Below are 9,545 nucleotides of genomic sequence, written 5' to 3'. Positions count from 1 at the left end.
CTTCCTTCCTTCCTTCCTTCCTTCCTTCCTTCCTTCCTTCCTTCCTTTCTTTCTTTCTTTCTTTCTTTCTTTCTTTCTTTCTTTCTTTCTTTCTTTCTTTCTTTCTTTCTTTCTTTCTTGGAAGGACAGTTGGGGTTAAGTGACTTGCCCAAGGTCATGTGGCTAGTAAGTGTTAAGTGTCTGAGGTTAAATTTGAACTCAAGTCCTCCTGACTCCAGGGCCAGTGCTCTATTCACTGCACCACCTAGCCACACCTACTATGATATTTCTATGAGAAACTGCTAAGAGGGTATCATGATAAGCCTTGGCAACTCCCATCATGATAGCAGCTTTCACTCCTCTTCCCCTTACTTTGTCATACAGGCTCTAAGCAGATACCAGCATCTCTCTACGCTGGGCCACGTAGACTCAGCAGGATACATTTTATCGCATCCATCTGCTGCTAAAGCTAACAGATTGGTTGTATTGTTACCTGCTCTCATATGGTGATCCCTAAGATCTTGTTGTCCAGAAGGATTCTAATACCTGCACATCTCCAGCTGCCCAGACTCTCTACAGATACTCCTCCAGCCCCTCATCACTGATGCTCACCGTCCAAGACGGAATGCTTCTTCCATCCTTGGGGTGAATGGGCTTCTTATAACCCGTGGCCTCCTGCTGAGTAAAGTCCTCGGTTATCTCCCTGACGACTGTTTTTCCCGACTTGTTCTCTTTTTTCTCGGTAGGGAAGAAACTTCTGCCTGAGAAGCCTCATCTAACTTTGTTATATTTTTCTGGCAGTCGTCGTCACTGGGGCAGCCAGGCTCAGTTGCATCTACCTTTTGCTAGTTTTTTGCATCTTTCTAGCTAAATCAAACAGAAAGATTCTCATGCAGATCCTCCAACTCTTTACAGTAATTGGTTGTACCCCTTGAGATTCCCCAGCTTGCTCTTCTAAAGGAAAGCTTGCATGCTGTAACATAGAAAGTTTCTCATGCAAATCAGCTAACTTTCCTTCTGAGCTTTCTCCTGTAGCGGTTTGTGTCAGCTTTTACATATAATTCAGTAACCTGTTAGTAGATCCTAACCTCTTCTGTTCTTTCCCTGGTTTTATCGGTATTCCTTGCAAATATCTTTCTAAATCTCTAGGTTCTCCCCTCTGTAGCCTTGGTTCCCAGTTTTTACAGGGTCTGGTGGTTTTAGCCCATTCCCTTGCTAGGGAGGAATAAGGTAAATCCTTATCTATTTCTTTCTTTAAAGTCCTGCCTCCAAATAGAGATCTGATACTTTGCAATCCTATTTCTGATGCCACATGTATGGCCAAGGCAACATTCACAGCGCTGACGGCGACTATGAATATGCTGGCATAGTTCTGAATTGCAAAATATAAAAGACTCTCCATATATAAGACAGAAGCAAAGCATTTATTCTGACACCAGAAAGCCAGATCCCAACACCAGAAAACCATATTCACCATAAGAACAAAGAAATCTGTTCACAGTAACACAGTGGATAGCAACATCATCCCAAAGCCTTCCCCCTTCTCTGGCCATCCCACAAACACTCACAAGCCTAGCTCTCCTTCCACTTTAACTGTTCTATGACCACCTTCCTCTCAGCTCTGCTCCACCCATTCAGCAATCCCTCCACTACAGGCTCCATGTGATTACATTCCATCTATTAAGGGACAGAGAAGATCCTCAAATTCCTTTTACTGTTACACCTTTCTTCTACGAAGAGGTGAATAAAGGTGTAATTTTCTGATTCCAAATGGGCTACATGAACTTTGCCCCCTCCCAAGATTCCAGTGATCAGTACCATGGGAACCATCCTTGAGGTGTGCTGAGAGCCATCTTGTGGTCCTTACTTGCACATTTCCTTTCCCTAAAGAGAACTAATTGTTTATCTCTCTCTATCCTTATCTATTATTTTATATTCCCAGGGCTTCCAGTTCTTAGAGATGATCTAATTTCCCCTTTTCATCAAGAGGAAGCACCAGGGATTCTAGAGCCAAAAAGCCCAAGGAACTCCTGGTCAGGTGAGTGAGATGAACAGATGTCTGAGGGCTTTTTGTGTTGTAGGCATCATTGTGTTGTAACAGAGGGAGTGCTAGACTTGGGGGCAGGCACACGGGACTTGGAATTTGGTTTTAGACACCTTTCAACAGTGGGTTCCTGGGCAAGTAACTGAACCTCTGAGCTCCAGTTTCCTCTTTTATAATAAAGGAGAAGGGGCTCAGACTCCTTGTCTTTCAGTTGCCTTCCACTGATAAGTTTCTGATCCTTTAAGAAGTCATTGTGTGGAGCTTTGGGGCATAGAACTCTCCTGAAAGCATTCAAAAAGGGGGGACGGTATCCAATCAATATGAGCTATTTCCTAGGCTTTATTCAAGTGAATAAGTAGTAAACAGCTACTATGTGCCACACTCTGTGCTGAGTACCAGGGATACAGTTGAAGGCAGGGGACAAGCCCTGATCTCAAGGACTTCCCAGTCTAGTGGTAAGACAAAATGCAAACAATTATGTACAGCCCCACTACATTTGGGATAAATCGGAGCTAATCAGGAGACGGAAGGCACTAAAGCTAAGGCGTACTACAGAAGACTTATTGTGGAGTGAGGAGTTTTAGGTGGAACTTCAGGGAAGCCAGAGCAAGCATGAGGGGCATCCAGAGAAAACATGGAGTTGGGAGATGGAGTGCCCTGATCAAGGAACAAAGAAGAGGCCAGAACTGCTGATTATTACATATGTGGAAGGGCAGTAGGGTGAAAGAATACTGGGGTGGTAGGAGGGGGCAGATGATGAAGGACTTTAACAGCCAAGCAGAGGATTCTCTATTTGACCCTGGGGATAGGGAGCCAAGGGAGTTTATGGAGCAGGCAGTGACGTGACCAGAAGTGCCTTTTAGGGAGATGAATTGACTGGGTGGAGGAATGAGTGTCTAGAGGAGAGAATTGATGCAGTGAAGCAAAGCAGAAGACTTGCAATAATACCTCAGGTGTGAAGTGACTGGGGACTGAACTAAGAAAGTTGCAACATTGAGAGGCAAGGGGATGTATGGGAGAGATGTTACAGAGACAGAATCAATATGAATTTCCACCATGCTGACTACGGGTGGACATGAGTGTGAGAGATGATGGTGAATGGGTGACTCCTAGGTTAGGAGCCTGGCGGTGCATCTGTATGTTACTAAGAAGATAGGAGGGTTTGGGGGGAAGCTGGTGAGTTCAGTTTTGGACCTTTTAGGAGAGGAACCAGGAGAAAGCATTGTTACCAAAACCTAGAGAGGAAAAGGGAATAATTAATTGTGTCAAAGGCTGCAGAGAGGTCAAGAGGGATGACAACTGAGGGAAGAAAAGCTCATTGGATGTAGCAATTAGATTATTAGTAACTTTTCAGAGAAGAGTTTCAGCTGAGTCCCATCATGATGGAATAATCCATCAGATGCTGGATCCTGGATTTTACACAGAGATGTGAGTCCTGGAATCCAGAGAATTTTGAAGAGAAGAAGAGGTAAGAAATGTGAAACACTAAATGTAGATGGCCCTCTCTAGGTATTTAGCCATGAAAGGAAGAAAGGATGCAGGTCAGGATCTAATGGGGATGAACGGACCATGAGAGGCTTTTTTCAGGCAAAAGAAGGCTTTGTTTAATTTATGAAAGTAGGTAAGGAGCCAGTAGAAAGAGAGGTTGAAACTTTCTGAAACATTTGGGATGGTACAGAAGGGAATATATTAACTAGAAGAGAGGATAGATTGGGATCATTTATGAATGTCATGGGATTAACTTGGTAATCATGATAGCATCTCTTCCAGGGAGACCAGGGCAATGGAAGAAAAAGACATCTGATTTATTTTTTTTCTTAATTTTAAATTTATTTATTTGCTTTCTGGAGGGAGAATACAGGGCAATTGTGTTTAAGTCACTTGCCCAAGGTCACACGGCTAGTTTTGTGTTAAGTGTCTGGGGCTGGATTTGAATTCAGGTACTCCTGACTCCAAGGTTAGTGCTCTATTCACCGGGCCACCTCGCCGCCCCTGACATCTGATGTATGTGAGATGAGGGAGTTAAGAGAGCGTTTGCTAAGTTTCCAAATTTTAAAATAAAATAATGAGCCATGTGTTCAGCTGAGAGTATTGGGGGAAGTAATCCAAATGAAAGAATAGGGGAGAATTGGAAAGATCTGGGAAAGGTGCTGCTGATAGTAGGAAAGGGAACCCAGTCAGGGAGATGTCAAAAGACTGCTTTGGCACAGTGAGAGCCTGATTGTGATCATGAAACCTGAATTTGGAGTGGATATACACAGTCCTAATTTACAATTTTCTCTTGTCTCTATGCAGCACCATGTAGGTAGCAGTCGCTTACTGAAAGTTATAATCCAAGACTGAGGTTTGCACAAGTTATCGACCCAAGGTTCCTTTTCTGTTCTCTGTGGCCCACTCTTTGTCTTTCTCAGAAAATAAACAGCAAGATATGGAGGTGACCACCCTAAGGTTAGGCATTTGGGAGGTTGTGACTCCCAGGCATCTCACAGAAGTAGACCTTCTGGGACCTTAGTAGTCTTTGTGATCTCCAGCATTTGGTCTGTTCAGGACCCATTGGGTTTAGAACCTGACAAAGGCAATTCCTAGTAGGTAATAGGGTTAAGAAAGAGGGCTGAAGCCTAAACTTGCATTTGAAGACTAGGAACAAGACCAGTATCCAGGGAATGAGGTAGTGTTTGTTCCCTGGTATCAGCCCTGGACCCAGTCAGTCAATATACTGCAATAAATATCTACCATTTTCCAGACCCTGTATAACCCCCTGGGGTATAAAGGAAGGTAAAATATTGTCCAAACATGAAAATGGTTTGAGAAGCTACAGATGATGAGCTTCACTCTGAGTTGAGTCAAAAGAGAGTGTTTTGCAGTAGAAATGCCTCAAGTTCAGGGGGGAAATAAGTAAATAGAAAGAGAGAGAAGAATAGAAATTTAAGGAGGAGATAGAGTTGCTGAGGAAATAGTCAAAATAATAATGATAATTACCAACACTTATATTGGGCCTACTAAGTGCCAAGCGATTTACAAATATTTGAGCTTCACACAAAAACCATGGAAAGCAGGTGCTGTTTTTATCCTTTTGCAGATAAGGAAACTGAGACAAATAGAAGTATTGTGATTTGCAGAATGTAAGACAGGTAGAAATTGTGCTTAGATTTGAACACAGGACTCTGGACATGGTATTCTGTCCATTGTGCCACCTAGCCCTCTCATGGTGGAAAATAACTTTGAACCATAGAGTTTCAAATAGGAACATCACTGGGTAAGAAACTTTGAAGATAGTGTCCTGGCCCGTCATTTAGGATGGAGATGGATAGAAAACAGGATGGATGAGGAGTGGGGATCATGCCATTTCTGTTCTCAATTACTGCTGTTGATCCCATTCCCTTTCTCAACCTAGTCTAAAAATTGCAATGGGGCAAGAAAGAAAGATCAAAGGACATCATGGAGAAAACCTAATTAATTTTCATAATAAAATGTCTGTAGGATACCTTCACCTGTAAGAGAGGAGGGTAGCAGCAGAATGCATTAGAAAGAACACACACAATCCTGTGTAAAAGAAACACCCTCGACAAAAAGCATTAAAATGAAAGGATGACATTCTCTTATACCTTTTTTAACTATGTCCCCACCTCACTCCGCCCTATGCCCTTTGAGCCGGTGATAGCCACTACACCAGGGATAGGGAATCTGCAAGCCTCTAGGCCACAGATTCCTCACCTCTGGACTAGACCTATAGAGAAAGAAGACCATAGAAACAGCAAAAAGACCCATTTACACAACACAAAATGATAGGTGCTTTTTTTAAATTGTTGCAAAGATTTGGGAACAAAGATGGTGCCCGTGTATTGGGACATGACTGAACAAACGAGGGTCTAAGAATATAGTGGAAGATTTTGGAGCCATAAGAAGCGATGAAAGGCAGTGTCCGAGAAGCCTGTGATGAGTTATCTCAACTGACAGAGAGAGAAGTGAGCAGAACAAGGATGAATACTCTAGTGACACTTACTAATGTAATGAACAACATGATTCTAGAGCATTTGTTCCCAAGCCTTTTATTCTTTTTGTTTCTTTGTTTATTTGCTTTTTGGAGGGGGGAAGGTAGGACAATTGGGGTTAAGTGACCCAGACCTTTTATTCTTAAAACTTATTTCTAGATCAACAATAGTTTGTGGTGAAGCTACCCTCCCCCACCCCAGTCATTTCTTCTGCGTGTAATATTTTTAATTTGTACATCAAGAGCTCACTGTAATAACTTGGATAGCTTTTATTCCACAAAGATCCAAATTATTACTTCCATTCCCCTGTGTAATTATAAAATATAACATATTCTACTTTAAATTATCAAAATTTACTCTGGGGCTTTCCGTGACCAATTTTTTAAACCCCTTCAATTTTATCTTATAAATGTTGAATTAGGAAGACTATTTTTAATCTAATAAGTTACACCTTGGAAAATGTCAAACATAACATACATGAAATTAATTTCACAGTTCGGCCTTTTTCTCTGAACAAAAGTTTGCAGCATTTGGTTTGATCCCTGACAAAACCAGTCTTCAGTTTGGTTTCTGTATCAAGTTGCTTTAATAATAATGACTTCGACTATAACTAGCATTTCTGTTTCCTTGCTGTGTGTCTGTTACTGGACTAAGTACTTTACAGCAGTAATGTCATTTGATTTTTACAACAGTGCTGGGAGACAGATATTATTATTATTATTTACATTTTACAATAGAAGAATTTTACATTTATATTACTTATTTTACAATGAGGAAGACAGGTAGTCTAAGGGTAAGTGAATTCCCAGGGGCATAATGTTGGCAAGTTTCAGAGGAGAGATTTTAACTTGGCTCTTGCAGGCTGCTGGGCCCATCTCTCTATCCACTGTGCTAACAGATATATAAACAGTTTTCACTTTACATAAATTGTACTCTGCAAATTCAGCTCCCTCAGGGCAGCAGGACCCAAGGGCAGCTGCCTTCAGGGGTTCTCTGCTGGAGGCGGAGTTACTCTGGCTACAGGTGCCCAAGTGTCGGAAGCAGCTCCAGCCAAGAGACCACAAAGCTGTGGAGATGGCAGGCTGGGAGGGGAAGGTTTGTGGGACTGTCTGCTTATCTTAAGAACCAGCTGTATTTTTATTTATACCCAAACTATAGTGAAAATGTTTCCTCACTCATGGATAAGATAGGAAATGTCTGGAGAATTTTATAAACTCTCTTGTTGAGAGGTGGAAAGTAAATTTTTTTAGCCTTTAGACCAGTCAACAAAAAGAATCGTTAGCTATTATAAAAGATTAATTTTGGGGGGTGTAATGTAATGCCAAGGAAAGGCAACTTCCCAGGTTCAAAATACCAGCATAGGTGCTCTCTATTTTATTCAGTAACAAACCCAGAACAGAGAAGATCAAAACATGACATCATTCAAAATACAGTATTTACTAAGTATGATTAAATAATCTCCAAGTACTACCCCATCCCAGGACCTTCCAATCATTCAATCAATTACAAAGTCTCTGTTCTAAATACTTCTCCACCCCTAGGCTATACCTTAATTAAGTCCACCACAAAGCCCCTCTTCTCAAATGGAGATTAGTTTCCAAACATAAGTAAAATACATTCATTTGCTCAACCATAGAACACAAAAAGGTCAAAAGTTCCCCACCCCTGGATCACAATTGAATCTACCCCAGAGTTACATCAAGTTAAAAACAGCACTTAATACCCAAATGGAGGTCTTTTCTTCATCTTGACACGAGGCAAGTTCTCAGCAATCTTAGTTCCTGGGGAGACAAGGCTTAGCAAGGCCATAAGATACATTGCCAGTCCCTTCATGAATTTATCCTCTGTCTGTAGAACAGTCCTAGAACCCCTGAACACATTAGCAAAGCCCTCTCCCAGGATTTCTGTAAACATACAACAAGAAAATCCTTCTTCAGGGCTTCTGAACCAACAGAAAGGCTCCCAGACCCCTGCAACAACAGCACTGTCCTTCACCAGTGGACAGTATTCATTCTGTCTGCCGGACAGTCTCCAGACCCCTGCAACAACAGTACTGTCCCTCACCAGTGGACAGTATTCACTCTCAGTACTGTCCCTCACCAGTGGACAGTATTCACTCTCTGTCTGCAGGACAGTCTCAGGCCTTCTTAACCAAATGCCAGGTTCCAGGACTTCTTCAATAGGACAGTCTTTCACCAGTGGACAAATCTGGCAAAATAACATCAAAACAGACAGACAAAGTACCAGCAAAACAGCCATGTCTCCTCAGTCCTTGGCAGCTCAGGGGGCAGGTCTCAAAAGTCCCGGGCAATTCAAAGCGGCCACCAGCAATCTCTTAGTCTCTCTCTCTCCACGAGGTGCTGCTTCCAAAAAGAGATCTTCCGCCTCTCTCCAGTGTCTCTCCAAATCTATGTCACCAGCTCCTCCCACTTCAGGACTTTCTTTTCACATCAACAAGCCCATCCCACAGGTGGGATTAACAAACTCTGGGTTTTAATACAATCAATTTGAAAACCAAGCCAATACAGGGGAATCTTTAATTGCCATTACTATCACAGGGGGCAGCTAGGTGGTGTAGTGGATAGAGCACTGGCCCTGGAGTCGGGAGGACCTGACTTCAAATCTGGCTTCAGACACTTAATACTTACTAGCTGTGTAACCTTGGGCAAGTCACTTAACCCCAGTTGCCCCTCCAAAAAGCCAAAAAATAATTTATTTTAAAAGATTAATTTTTCTATCGCCTAATGATAAGTAGTGTATTAAATAATTAATGTATCTGGAGTTCAATTACAGGTATTGTTTGGTTTTTAATAAGCATTTTTATATGTCAACCTTTGTAAGGAAAGAGCTTTTCAGGTCTTCAGGAAAGTTATTTCCTCTTTCTGCCACCTGCATGCTGGCCACACTCTCACAGAAACGCTGGGGAAAGTCTGGCCTCGTGTGCCGGCCAGTTCTGAGCAGAAGAGAAGTTCAAGTCAGATAGTAGACATCACACTGAGAGATGAGAGCCGATGCAAAGGAAGTTTCTGTAGAAGGTGTGTGATGGGCCACGATGGTTCAAGATGGCATGTAATGTGTATGCCTGGTGATCATGATTTTCAGAAATGCTACCATCTGTATTGGAAGAATGCAAACATTTGTAACTTCTTGGTGATTACAACACTGATTAGCTAAGATTATAAGGTACCTTGGACTCAGGCAGCTCTTCTGGTGCAGTGCAAAGAAAACAATTGAGGATATGTGCATACCCCTGATCATCCTCTGGGAATTGATCTGCACTCGTATGGCAGACTTTTATGGCAATGCTGACACAATTTGACAGCAGGATGAGGAACCAACACAATATGCTGTCCTTAGCTGTGGTCAGAGTTTGATGAAATCACGGCTTACACATCAAAATAATTTTCTGCCTCATCATGATGATTTGGAATCACTGCACAAAGAGACCTATTATAGCTCAAACATGCACGTACTTCCTGTCCCAGGGGCAAAATATATTGGTAACAAAACTGAACAATTCTTTACAGTTC

The 9,545-nt window shown here is 42.1% G+C and overlaps 2 protein-coding genes across 2 annotated transcripts in view; both read right to left on the bottom strand.

The window, feature by feature from the left end:
• LOC138168177 (KRAB domain-containing protein 4-like) overlaps nt 1-9,545 on the bottom strand; it is a 367,151-nt gene that overhangs the window by 199,664 nt on the left and 157,942 nt on the right. The gene's annotated exons all lie outside the window — the stretch shown is intronic.
• LOC138168152 (zinc finger protein 420-like) overlaps nt 1-9,545 on the bottom strand; it is a 114,700-nt gene that overhangs the window by 44,182 nt on the left and 60,973 nt on the right. The window lies entirely within an intron of this gene.

This window comes from Petaurus breviceps, unplaced genomic scaffold (genome assembly GCF_028583685.1).
Source record: "Petaurus breviceps papuanus isolate PSGF00001 unplaced genomic scaffold, PetGlider_PUasm1.0 355, whole genome shotgun sequence".
Taxonomy (NCBI): domain Eukaryota; kingdom Metazoa; phylum Chordata; class Mammalia; order Diprotodontia; family Petauridae; genus Petaurus; species Petaurus breviceps.
The sequence above is the reverse complement of the archived record's forward strand: the minus strand, read 5'-3'. Positions and strand labels throughout refer to the sequence as shown.